The sequence below is a fragment of the Psittacula echo genome, assembly GCF_963264785.1.
Source record: "Psittacula echo genome assembly, chromosome: Z".
Taxonomy (NCBI): Eukaryota; Metazoa; Chordata; class Aves; order Psittaciformes; family Psittacidae; genus Psittacula; species Psittacula echo.
This window is the reverse complement of record NC_137742.1, coordinates 26132440-26144705: the sequence shown is the minus strand read 5'-3', so window position 1 is coordinate 26144705 and position 12266 is coordinate 26132440. Positions and strand designations below refer to the sequence as shown.

The 12266-nt window shown below is 37.7% G+C and overlaps 1 protein-coding gene across 1 annotated transcript in view; it reads right to left on the bottom strand.

Annotated features, from left to right (window-relative positions):
- The window catches only part of ARSB (arylsulfatase B), a gene marked incomplete at both ends in the record, with an annotated part of 64925 nt that overhangs the window by 1145 nt on the left and 51514 nt on the right, over positions 1-12266 (bottom strand). The window lies entirely within an intron of this gene.

Here is a 12266-nt window from a genome sequence, read left to right as displayed (position 1 = left end):
TATACGTATATTAAGGATGTTCATGATTGGAATTGCTAAATCTGCTCATATAAGTGCCAATATTTTTTGCCAGTCAGGAATATAGAACTGAAAGTTCTCCTAAATCACTGCTACTACTGTTTTGTTCTTAGATCACTCCAGGGACCAAGTTCCAGGTCCTGACATGTATCCACATGCAGAGAGCTGTCCCTGTGAACTGAGCTGGCTACATTCACACTGATCTGGCCAGGGAGGTACTTCAACGGCGTGATGGAGCATGAAGCATGTCTTCACACTGCCTTTGGCAGAGTCACATATGATGTAGCCCCATATCCAGACACTGCAGAAAAGTTGAAAGTGTCCACTATGTGCAAATATCCTCTCAAAAAGAAATCTAAATCTCCTTATAGGAGGGAGCTCAGAAAAAAATTAGCATGCATACACCAGAGATAATCAGGAGACCAGTTCCTTACTGAAACCAGGAGGGAGTCAGACAGACACTCCAGGAGCATCAAAACAATCTTGCATGTCAGCTTTCATGAACAAGGTAGGAGTTTAAGACATAAAAACTAAGAGCTTAATTTCAACTGTATCAGCTGATACCTTTTTATCAAAAGACTACCAGAAGGCAACTCTATAATCAGACTAGAAGCAAGACATCAGGAAGTGACGAAAAACCAACATTGACTCTCCAGCATCTTTTAAGAGATGACTTTCAATCAGTTTAAAGACTTTGAAGTACTCAGCTGACAATTTGTAACACTTAAATGAAAGAAAGAATCCATGACATGTACAATGATCATGTGAGATCCAATATTAGAAGCACAACTGGTGCTGTCTGTACCAGATACAAAACAGTATAAAGATTAATATTGATTACTTTTCCATATCATTATGTTATCTATTATTCTGTCATACCTTTTGTTCCTTCATACCTTCTGTCATACCATACTTATCTTTGCCATCTACTTTCTTAACCAACACAATGAAAGACATTCAGCAGATTAAAAAAACACCACCATATTTTTAAAACATTACATCTCAAAATTACAATATTAAGGCATGGTCTAAAGGAAAAATTGCATGAGTCTGCATTTCTGATTTTAAGGTTTATCATGGAGAATATGCCTTTGATTGCTGAACTAGTGTGCAAAGCCATAGTATTACATAAGATAAATTATGTAAAATAATTCAAATAAAGAGTATGAAAGACTGCATTTTCAGATATACTTTGCAAAATATCCTTGGAATGTCATTCACGAGACTTAAAATTATTTTATCTTCTTGAATCTTATTTTAAAACCTCTTTATTCAAAACCTCTTTTGAATCTTATTTTAAAACTCCTAAACTAAGAAATGCCAGAGCTTAGAGTTGAAGTTGTTTGGTGGAATATTATCTTTAGCAAAATTTCTTGAAAAGAGAAAGATAAATTCCCTAATGTTGAGTTATTATAAACAGAACTCTGTCAGTAATGTTAACTCACCCACTGCAAGCACTTGTCTTGTGCCAAAGAAATGTACTGTTATTCAGACAAGTGTCTTGCTTCCCAGACAGTACAGGTCAACTTTTATTAGACATACCAGCCATGGAAAACAGATGCTTGTTTCAATGGTCTCTACACATATATATATATAGGACTGACAGATTATTACATCATATAAGCACCAGATACGGAACTAATTTAAATAAAACATCGCTTGATATGAACTCTCTTCTTCTCATCCTATGACTTCCACCTTAAGCTTGGATATTCCTCCCCCTGCATGTACCCCACTTTCTCCTTCTCTTCAACTGAGCTGTTCAGTTTCTACCTTTGTCTTCATTCTTCAACTTGCGGTAGTGCAGGTGAAACACAAAATGAATGGGCAGATTTTTCCTTCAATGTATGAATTTTACAGGGATTCCTTTTCCAATCTGGCAGACTAAAGAGGTCACATTCTTTTTTGCTTTGGTAAGAAAGATAAAACTTTTATTCCCATAGCATTTAAGCAGTTTTTCTCTGCATCTGTTCTACATTGTTGTTTTGGGGTTGGTTTCTTTGTGGTTTTGGTTGTTTTTTTGTTTTGGTTTTTTTTGTTTGTTTTGTTGTTTTTTTTTTTTTTTTTTTTTTTTTTTTTGTTTTGTTGTTTTTGGTTTTTTTTTTGTTGTTGTTGTTTTTTGTTTTGTTTTTTCTTTTTTTTTTTTTTTTTTTTTTTTCTCCAGTATGGTTGACCAGGCAGTAACAACAGCCCCATGGACTAATTCAGCAGATGCCTTTTATAGGTCTGTGTAATCAAGTTTGCTTTTACATGCCTGCATACCCTTCCTTATACACTTATATCTAAAAAGTTTGATACTTTTGCTTGTGCAAAGAGGCTAGACATTTTATTTTTCTGCTGTTTGATCACCTGCATAGCAGTGGCTGGTGAACTACTAAAGCTTTGCTTTTCCCTTAAAAGAAAAATCCCACAGCCTTTGTAATGAATTTTCTTATTTTCAAACTGAAGCCACCGTTTCCTGAAGCCCAACTTCAGAGGCTCACCAGCTGCTGTATTTCTTTTTAATTAGTCTCTTGGGAAAGGATACAACTTTAATAATATAAGAAAGCAGTGAAATTTCATGCAGATACTTATTTTCAAATATTTAAAGCCACAAAGAATTGATTAAAATATTTTAGAGTTTTGTTTGGAGTTGTAGGTCTCTAAAAAGTATTCAAATAGCTTCTATATCTCTCTAGAAAAAAGGAAGTCCTTCAGAAATGTTGCCCTTGGCAAGTGACTATGGAGTTTATATCATATATGAAGACCATCCTTAGTCTTGACAGCCTGAAAAATGGTTTCAGGATCAGATTTTAAAAGGAATTGTGGTGTCCAACTCCCACTACCCACAGGAGAGTTTATTATGTAAACACTTTAACAGCCTGCCCTTTGCCCCTTATAAAACCTTTAGTTTAATTCTTTTATTTCCATTGTCCTACATTGTCTTTATGAACAGGTAATGTATTCCAAACTAGGATGTAAAAGCCTAAATAATTTTCAATAGCTATTTTGTAACTTTAACAGACCTGATTTGTCAGAAGGCCAATGTCAACAACTCTGAAAGTATCTATGCTAAATGCTCAGAAAGCATCAGTCAAAAATGTTAGCTGCATTTGCAAAAATAATTGACATTCTGATAATTTGAATATTTCATATCATACTTTTCAGGCAGGATGTTGAAAAATTTGCTACTGGATAAGTATATAAATAACATCCTGAATAAACACCAGAGAATATATGGGACTTTTTAGAAAAGCAAACAATCTTTCAGTGCATTAAGCCTTGCTAATGCACAAATATAAGCACAACAAAAAGGAAAGTAAGGAACACAGGGAAAAAGCGAGTCCTAACTCTGCATACACAGAAGAGTGTTCTCTGAGCAAGCTATTGCTGTTCAGGGAAGAATTTGCGAAGTTGTAATAAACAAGTAATGTCCAGTAAAAGTTAAGAAAAGCAAAACCAGTTTTAGAAGTGGCAAACTATGGGCCACTGCCACCAGTTAGGACCTTGTTGTGCATCACAAGGGATACTGTCCAGTTATGTGTGGTAACATATTCAGTAACATGTCATCCCCATGCTATAGAACAGACACAGAAAAACCAGATGAGATACAGAGACGCAACAAGAAAGATTAAAGCTATGGCACAGCTTTTGTGTGAAGAATGACTAAATCAATGACTCTTCATCCTCAAAGATGGACAGCTGATGAGGAACAGGACAAACGTCTATGAAACTGTGTGGCCATGACTGGCTGAATAAGAAATAATTGGTCTTTCCTAACACAGGCATCACATATATTACAAAGTTGCATATGCAAAATAAATTATAGCATATACTTCCTTACCACAAAGCAAACTCAAGCGTGGAATTTTTTTCCATAGGATGATGAGATGACAGAAGTTTATGCAGGTGAATGATAAAGAGTGTTCACAAAGTTGAAGAAAAATCCATTAAGGATTCTTATGCCCAAAATCACAACCTAAAAATCAGGAGCTCCATTAACTGCAGGTTGTAGGCAGCACGCAAGATAAATATATTTATATGCTTGACCTCATACACTCCTTCCTACACAACTGACAGTCTTAGAAACAGGATAATGAACTAGCCAGATTTTTGGCCTGATCATACACCAAATTATTTTCAGTTCAGAACAAGCCAAATATTTTGTTTTCAAAAGAAAGCACTATATTGGAGGAGATTTATGCAACCCCTTTATTATATAGATCTCTATGAGCACTGAACTGAAAGTTTCAAAACTTTCAGAAAGGGTAAGTATAGCATCATAGAAAATCTCAAGTTTGAAGCGACCTGTTAGGATCACTGAGTCCCCTTGCTCCTCGCAGGACTACCTAAAACTAAACCACATGACCACCAACTCGAAATTCTGACATAGTTTCAATTCCATCTCCTCATGTTCCATCGCTAGTCATCAGAGAAAGGAGACCAGCACCTCCCCCTCTGCTGCCCCACTTGAGGCAGCTGTAGGCTGGGATAAGGGCTCCCCTCAGCCTTCTCTTCCTAAAGCTGAGCTAACCAAGTGACTTCAGCCACTTATCCTAAATTTTGCCCTCAAGGCCTTTCACCATCTTGGTCATCCTCCTCTGTATGTATATGTGATTCAGATTCAGGTTTAACTGCAGTTTTACAAATCCATGAATAACACCAGAAGTAATTTTCAGCACACCCACTAGTTTACTTCCAGTGCTATCATTAAAAGTAGGGATAGTATAAAGAAATAAGAATGTTAATTTGTATTAGCAGTGGCTTCCAGTGCACAGATCTGTCTGCATCAGCATAGACAAGTCAGTCATTTGCTTAATGCTTGTTTTGCACTTATACTAGAACATAAATCAAGAGTAACGTAATTGAAAGAATGGATTCACAGCGGATTTATTTTACTGTGATTGAAATCAGACTCTGATACCTACATTACTTCCTGCTTCAATCATTCCAGCTGAAATTTAAAAAAGCCCCTACAGTTTACAAGATAACAGGTTTTGCCATACTGAAGTAGTTATTTGGTAAATTCAACCCAGCAGTTCATACTAAGAAGTAATTAACAACTAAGGAGTCAAAGTAAAACAGAAGATATAAACCAAAACTGCTTACTTTGTCCAGCAGTCTGTTCTCTCACTTCACTTTCTAAGCATATGGAAGATCGTAAAAAATATAGCAGTGTGCTTAGCCCTGTGTTTTTCCTTTAGCCTTTTGAAAAAGCTCTGCTGACCTCATTCAGTATCCCATGTGTACTCTTGATTTAGGTTGGCTGCCTAGCTTTTTCAGAGTGAAAAACACTGTCTTCCTGTGTATTTTTGCATACACTTACAACAGGATTCTGCTGAACTCATCAGTTCACCTATCCAACTGGGCACTGATTTTTGAGGGTGGAAAATAGGAAGAAACAATTCTTCACATTTCTTCCCTGGTGACCAATGTATGCTTCAGAATCGATCATTGACTCCTTGTCTTGTGCACAGTGAGCTATCAGAAACTTACCTAAAATAAAAAAAAATACAAACCTATCTGATCACCTTGAAAAGACAAAAATGTCTGAAAATCCACTTCCTTTTTGTGTAACTTAAAACCTTATAAATTCTTCTGCAACTGACGTACACCAAAAGAACTTCATGACCTCTTGGTGCTGCATGAATAAAAAGAAGGGTTGATCCAGTTTTATTAGATTTTACAGCTTTAGATGTCTTATCAGAAGCTCTCTACTCCTCTTCCTTAATGAGGTCTATAAATCCAACTTGGTTATTTTTCTAAGTCTTACAATGTTCCCGACAGCTTTCATTAATATTCTTTGAAATATTTAATATTCAATCATGTGCAAATACTAAGAAAAAAAAATTTTCCTAACGCAAGCAGAATTAAAAAAAATAGCAAAGACAACAAAAAGCCACTGCAGCAACACAGTACTTGGTAGGTAGGCTGGAAAATTCAGATCTGCCAGCACCTTTGTAAGTATTTCCTATGATTTGTTTCAATCTTTTGCTTTCTGTTTTGCAAAGCAAACATGTAAAGTACCACATAGCCATAATTCATAAAAAAAGGTTATTTAAGGATAGTCAACACCCATACTGTAAATTTCAGAGGTTAAAAAAAAAAGATACAATCTGAACTTTTATTTTTTTTAGAAAAAAGAAAGGCTCATTCTTTAGATCAGTCTGAAAGGTAAATTTGTGGAAACATTTTTTTAAATGCAATCAATTTCTGAGGAGCATATTAATTTAACCTTCACATCTAATATTTAATAATAAGAAGGAAGAAGATAAAGTACAGATTTTCAGCTGAGATTTGAAAAAGAGAATATACTGGGAATACATATTCTATATCTATATATACAATGATATTTGCACAGACCTTGTAAGCATAGATCAATTACTCTTCTCATTCTTCTAGCAATCCTTCATTCTTTAAATGAGACCAACTCATGCAATTCATGGAAATGTAAAACGTGGAGATATAAATAGGTAGTACATCTGAAAATAAAATATTCTGCCTTCAGCCTATGATTAAGATGATGAAAATGATACATGTTGAGAAGAAGTTCTCTTGGTTGGTGAGAGATCAAAGAGCATAAAGTTTTCTCTAACATGCTATTTAGTGAAGTCCCAACCACAAAATTTAAAGGGTCCAAAAGAATATTGCTTGAAGCATGCTATATTTCTGTACACTGTGGTCTACAATACTAGTGTGCAGGGTGGCAATGTTGGGTACTGGAGAGCAATTTTGGAGAAAGACAAAAGAACATCAATTTCTTATTTATTTAGGAAGCAGAGCCCTGCCTAAAAAGTTAATCTAAACAGCCTGAGTGTCAGATTGACTATGCCTCTACAATTTTCCAACTTCCTACACAGTAACAAAAATATTCTTTTATAACCAGCTACATATAATGAGTGCCCTTTACAAACAAAAGAAGCAAATGAAGCTTCTACCTTTGGTTCTTCATCTTAGAACTTATCTGCCTTTTGCAGTACATCTCCTAAATGAAAAAGTGAAAAATAGCAGCATTCCTATAGTTAAACTTCAATTTATAATAGCCTAATGTAGGAGCAGATTCAGCCATATGACAGGGAAAATACAATCAATAAAGCTCCAAGCTTAATTGCAAACTGCTTGATGGAAAAAACTGAAAAGCATGCATTAAGAAAAGCCACAAAACACAGGATGAATTAAGATTTTAGATAGCTCACACTCTTTCCAGTGCAAATTAGACACACATCTGAAACAAATAATAAACAGGTGCTAGTGCTTTGCAGATGTAAAGTACATTTAAGAACTTTCAGCCATAGCAGGAATATCACCAACATTTCCTGTAACAAAAGCGTGTGTGCATGTTACACTACCTGGATGTCTAAACAGTTTGATACCCTGCGGTTTACAATGTATACCACACAAAAGGATTTCCCAGATATTATATTCTCTTAGTTTCAGTGCTTACTACTTGGACTTCACAAAACATCTTGAATGAAGGCACACCATCTTGGCAGTTGTTAATATATTCAGTGTGACTACAGTCTCTACCTGGCCTAATTAGACACCAATTACACTGCAGAACAGCACTACTACACAGCATGAACCCACAGTAAGAAAAACTCAAGCATGCTGAAAAACGGGATGAGACATAAATTCTTTACCCAGGAAGTCCATCATCCACTTTTGCCAGCAACAGTCATGCTACAATTGGACTAGACTACATTCTGTGAGCAAATATAACTTTGTCTATATCCTCAAATTCAATTACATGCAAATTTTTCTCTATCACCAAGATATTTTGTGGAAAACCTCCATGTTATTCTATTGCTTTGTAAAATCTTCTTTTAATAGCATTTTAATAGCTTGTTGCTATCAGAACAGCTAGAACATCTGTCTCAGCTGCTGGCCCCCTGCCATCCTTACCCCAGCGTGATAAAAGAGATTTAATTTTGTCAGCAGGCACCACATAAGCCGCAAATGTCACTAAGACTGCGCTGCAAAAAAGTTCTGCTTGTTTGCAAAGACCCTTGAGAAGATCACTGGGAGCACTCATGTTTGCAGGCATATCTCTGCTAACAGAGGCTGGAGAGACTCACAGCAAGCTATAGGAGTGACAAGAGGCACCCTTCACAGGATACCATCACTTACACCCTCAGAGCAAGGAATGCAGCCATAACAAAGTTGCGTCACATAGCCAAAAGGCAAGAAACTACTGAATTGCAGAGGCTAGTGCTCACAGTAAGGCAGCTTTGGGGAATAAAGTGGCACTTAATGCACATGTCCAAAGAGATATTGCATATAAAATAATTTAATCTTGTGCATACAGATTGTTAACTCACTGAAGACTGTCACTTCAGGAAGACAGGTTTTCAAAAGATTGGGTTACCTCGCAATAAGAAGTTCAAGAGGATAAATTAATACTTTTTTTCTTTTAAATTCTGGTGTGATCATACTCTAAAGCACTACGGGTGATCAAAAAAGTTACTTTATAAAAATGTTTTCATTAAGGGAGAAGTGAACAACTCTCTATGTTGCAGAGTAGAATTCTGCTTAATAGTTGAAGCAAACACTGGAAACTAAGCCACTCAGGTTCTTCCCTTTTCCTTCTTCTTTGCTGAGGAAACTTAGAGGGAAAAAAGAGGCTTATAAAAGGTAGAAGCAAGGACAGGCAGCCTGGGAAGAATACAGGGATGTTGTCCGGGAAGCTAGGGACCAGGTTAGGAAAGCTAAAGTCCAGTAAGAATTAAACTTGGCTAAGCATGGGAAAGATAACAGGAAGGGATTCTATAGGTACATTGCAAATAAAAGACAGACTGGGGACAATGTGGGCCCTCTCCAGAAGCTGAGAACTGGCTACCCGGGATTTGGAGAAGGCTGAGGTTCTTAATGACTTCTTTGCCTCGATCTTCACTGGCAAATGCTCTGACCACACTGCTCAAGTCTTGGAAGGCAGATGCAGGGACTGTAAGAATGAAGACTCTAGGCCCACTGTAGGAGAGGATTGGGTTCGAGACCATCTTAAGAACCTAAATGTGCACAAGTCCATGGGACCTGATGAAATCCATCCGCAGGTCCTGAAGGAGCTGGCAAATGAAGTTGCTAAGCCACTGGCCATCATATTTGAAAAACCATGGCAGTCAGGTGAAGTTCCTGATGACTGAAAAAAGGGAAATATAACCCCCATTTTCAAGAAGGGGAAAATGGATGATCCAGGGAATTACAGACCAGTCAGTCTCACCTCTGTGCTTGGCAAAATCTTGGAGTACATTCTCCTGGAAGGCATGCTAAGGCACATGAAAAACAAGGAGGTGGTTGGTGGCAGCCAGCATGGCTTCACTAAGGGGAAATCCTGCCTGACCAATTTGGTGGCCTTCTATGATGGGGCTATGGAACGGATGGACAGGGGTAGAGCAGTTGACGTCATCTACCTGGACTTGTGCAAAGTGTTTGACACTGTCCCACATGACATCCTTGTCTCTAAATTGGAGAGACATCAATTTGATGGGTGGACCACTCGGTGGATAAAAAAACTGGCTGGATGGCCGCACGCAAAGAGTTGTGGTGAATGGCTCGATGTCCAGCTGGAGACCAGTAACAAGTGGTGGCCCTCAGGAATCAGTGCTGGGAGTGGTCTTGGTCGACATCTTAGTCGGTGACATGGACACTGGGATTGAGTGCGCCCTCAGCAAGTCTGCTGATGACACCAAGCTGTGTGGTTCGGTTGATACGCTGGAGGGAAGGAATGCCATCCAGAGGGACCTTGACACGCTTGTGAGGTGGGCTGATGCCAACCTTATGGAGTTTAACCATGACAAGTGCAAGGACTTGGGGGTGTTGGTTGATGAGAAAATGAACATGAGCCAGCTTCAGTGTGCGCTCACAGCCGAGAAAGCCAACTGTATCCTGGGCTGCATCAAAAGGAGCGTGACCAGCAGGTCAAAGGAGGTGATCCTGCCCCTCTCCTCTGCTCTCGTAAGACCTCACTTGGAGTATTGTGTGCAGTTCTGGTGTCCTCAGCATAAGAAGGACATGGAACTGTTGGAACAAGTCCAGAGGAGGGCCACGAGGATGATCAGGGGACTGGAGCACCTCCTGTATGAAGATAAGCTGAGAAAGTTGGGGCTGTTCAGCCTGGAGAAGAGAAGGCTGCATGGAGACCTCATAGCAGCCTTCCGGTATCTGAAGGGAGTCTATAAGGATGCTGCGGAGGGACTATTCATTAGGGACTGTAGTACTAGTACAAGGGGTAACAGGTTAAAACTTAAACAGGGGAAGTATGGATATAAGGAAGAAGTTCTTTACTGTAAGGGTGGTGAGGCACTGGAATGGGTTGCCCAAGGAAGTTGTGACTGCTCCATCCTTGGTGGTGTTCAAGGGCAGGTTGGACAGAGCCTTGGGTGACATGTTTTAGTGTGAGGTGTCCTGCCCATGGCAGGGGGGTTGGAACTAGATGATCTTAAGGTCCTTTCCAACCCTAACTACTCTATGATTCCACAAGAACTTAAAAGCAACAAGTAATAATCAGTATTATTTTCACAGTAAGGCAATACATATGCCTCCCCGCCTCTTGTGATCTGATTAGTAGTCTATAAAACCACAAAGGAGATTCCCAGACAGAAGTCTAGGGCTGGTGAACCAAAAACCACTTACATGTGAAACCCAAACAGAGAGTATTTTCTAGTATGTTCATTATCATCTTCAAAATCAACATACTATTTGGTATAGAAACAACATCCAAGAAATCTCTGTTATATTCACCAGTTTCTATATAATGTCAGATAAATGGTAGTGGTATCATTCTCCTACTGCTTCTGTTAAAATAAATCAAAAGGTTTTGCACATAACAGCTTCTGCTCCAATGGAAATAATTTTACTCAATTATCAGGATTTAAAACATTCACTTATATGATGCTCATTTAGTAGAAAAGAAATAAAACCAAAGCAGTTCAAAAATCACAAGTGATTACTTTCTATCAAGAGATATTGTAGACTTCTTTGAATCACCTGAGCCTGTTTTTGTGCTGCAATAGCAGAAGTGGTAGGTTAAAAAAATCACGGGCTTTCTTAAATATTATGGAACTCCACACAAATATGACCCTCGAGAAAGCTGTCTGCAACTTTCTGGAAATCTTATACAAAACTTCAGGTAACAGGCACCCAAACACTTGATTCTTTATAGTAGCATGCATCTGAGAAATGAACCATAACTTCACTGCAGGAAAACTCGGGAAGCCACCCTGTAACTTTTCTTTGTGGTCAGAGCTTCTTCCCACAGCCACATCTTCTGAACTCCTTCAATGTCATTTTTCCATCTGTCCAATACTTTCTTCCCTAAAGATGCAAATTCTCAGGTCACACTAAAAGCCCTAGCAATTGGTAACTGATCAGGTAACTCAGTTTCCCTGACTATTACAAATGGATTTGAACTGTGATCTTCTATCCTTCAAGAGAGATTTCTCCTCAACAGTCTGTATGAAACTCTAGGATAGATGTTTACTCCATATTTTCCACCTCACATCATATCATAAATACAAATGTTTTTAATAACACAGATAATAAGCCTTTATCTTAGTGATGAGATATCCACATGTGCCAAATTCGTACATAAAACTTAATTCATACAGGAAAGCAAGCAAATTTAATGGGTACATCATTTGTAATTCTTAAGAATCTTAAACCATTAGGTTCTTCATTTCTTACTATCTTCTAAATTTTAATTTAATGATCTATGTGTTTTTCTAGCATCCTTAGATGCAAAATATTCTATAGGCACAGACTGGTTTTCATTTGCAAGCAGTTTGATGTATAGTTTTATTAGCAGGCAGTCTACAAATACATCCAAATTAGGGACTTTACATCACACCATAAAACCCAGAATGGCACTGAAAAAAAAAAAAAATAATTCTTTAGGTATTTCTCAGTTTGGAAGTACCTGGATCTGGGAAGAACAGACAGAAGATGGAAGGAAGGTTTAATGTGGGAACATAAGAACATATAAATACCTTTCAGCATACACTGTTTCGAATGAAGGTCATTTTAGCAATTGGAAAGCTGTACTTTTCACAGTGTTCAGCTGCATACATAATAAAAATAGGATGCATCTATGGACTGGGTAAAAAATTTTGCTGGTTTTTCTGTCTATTTGAATTCCTTTGCTTTATGTTTTAGGATTAAGCACCAACATGTTTTAATTTAACATGAGATTTTTTTCTTTTAGTTCTCCTAAATATCTAGAAATAATATATGGAACATGGGTCAAGTTTTTAATATATACAGGAGATCATAGTGGT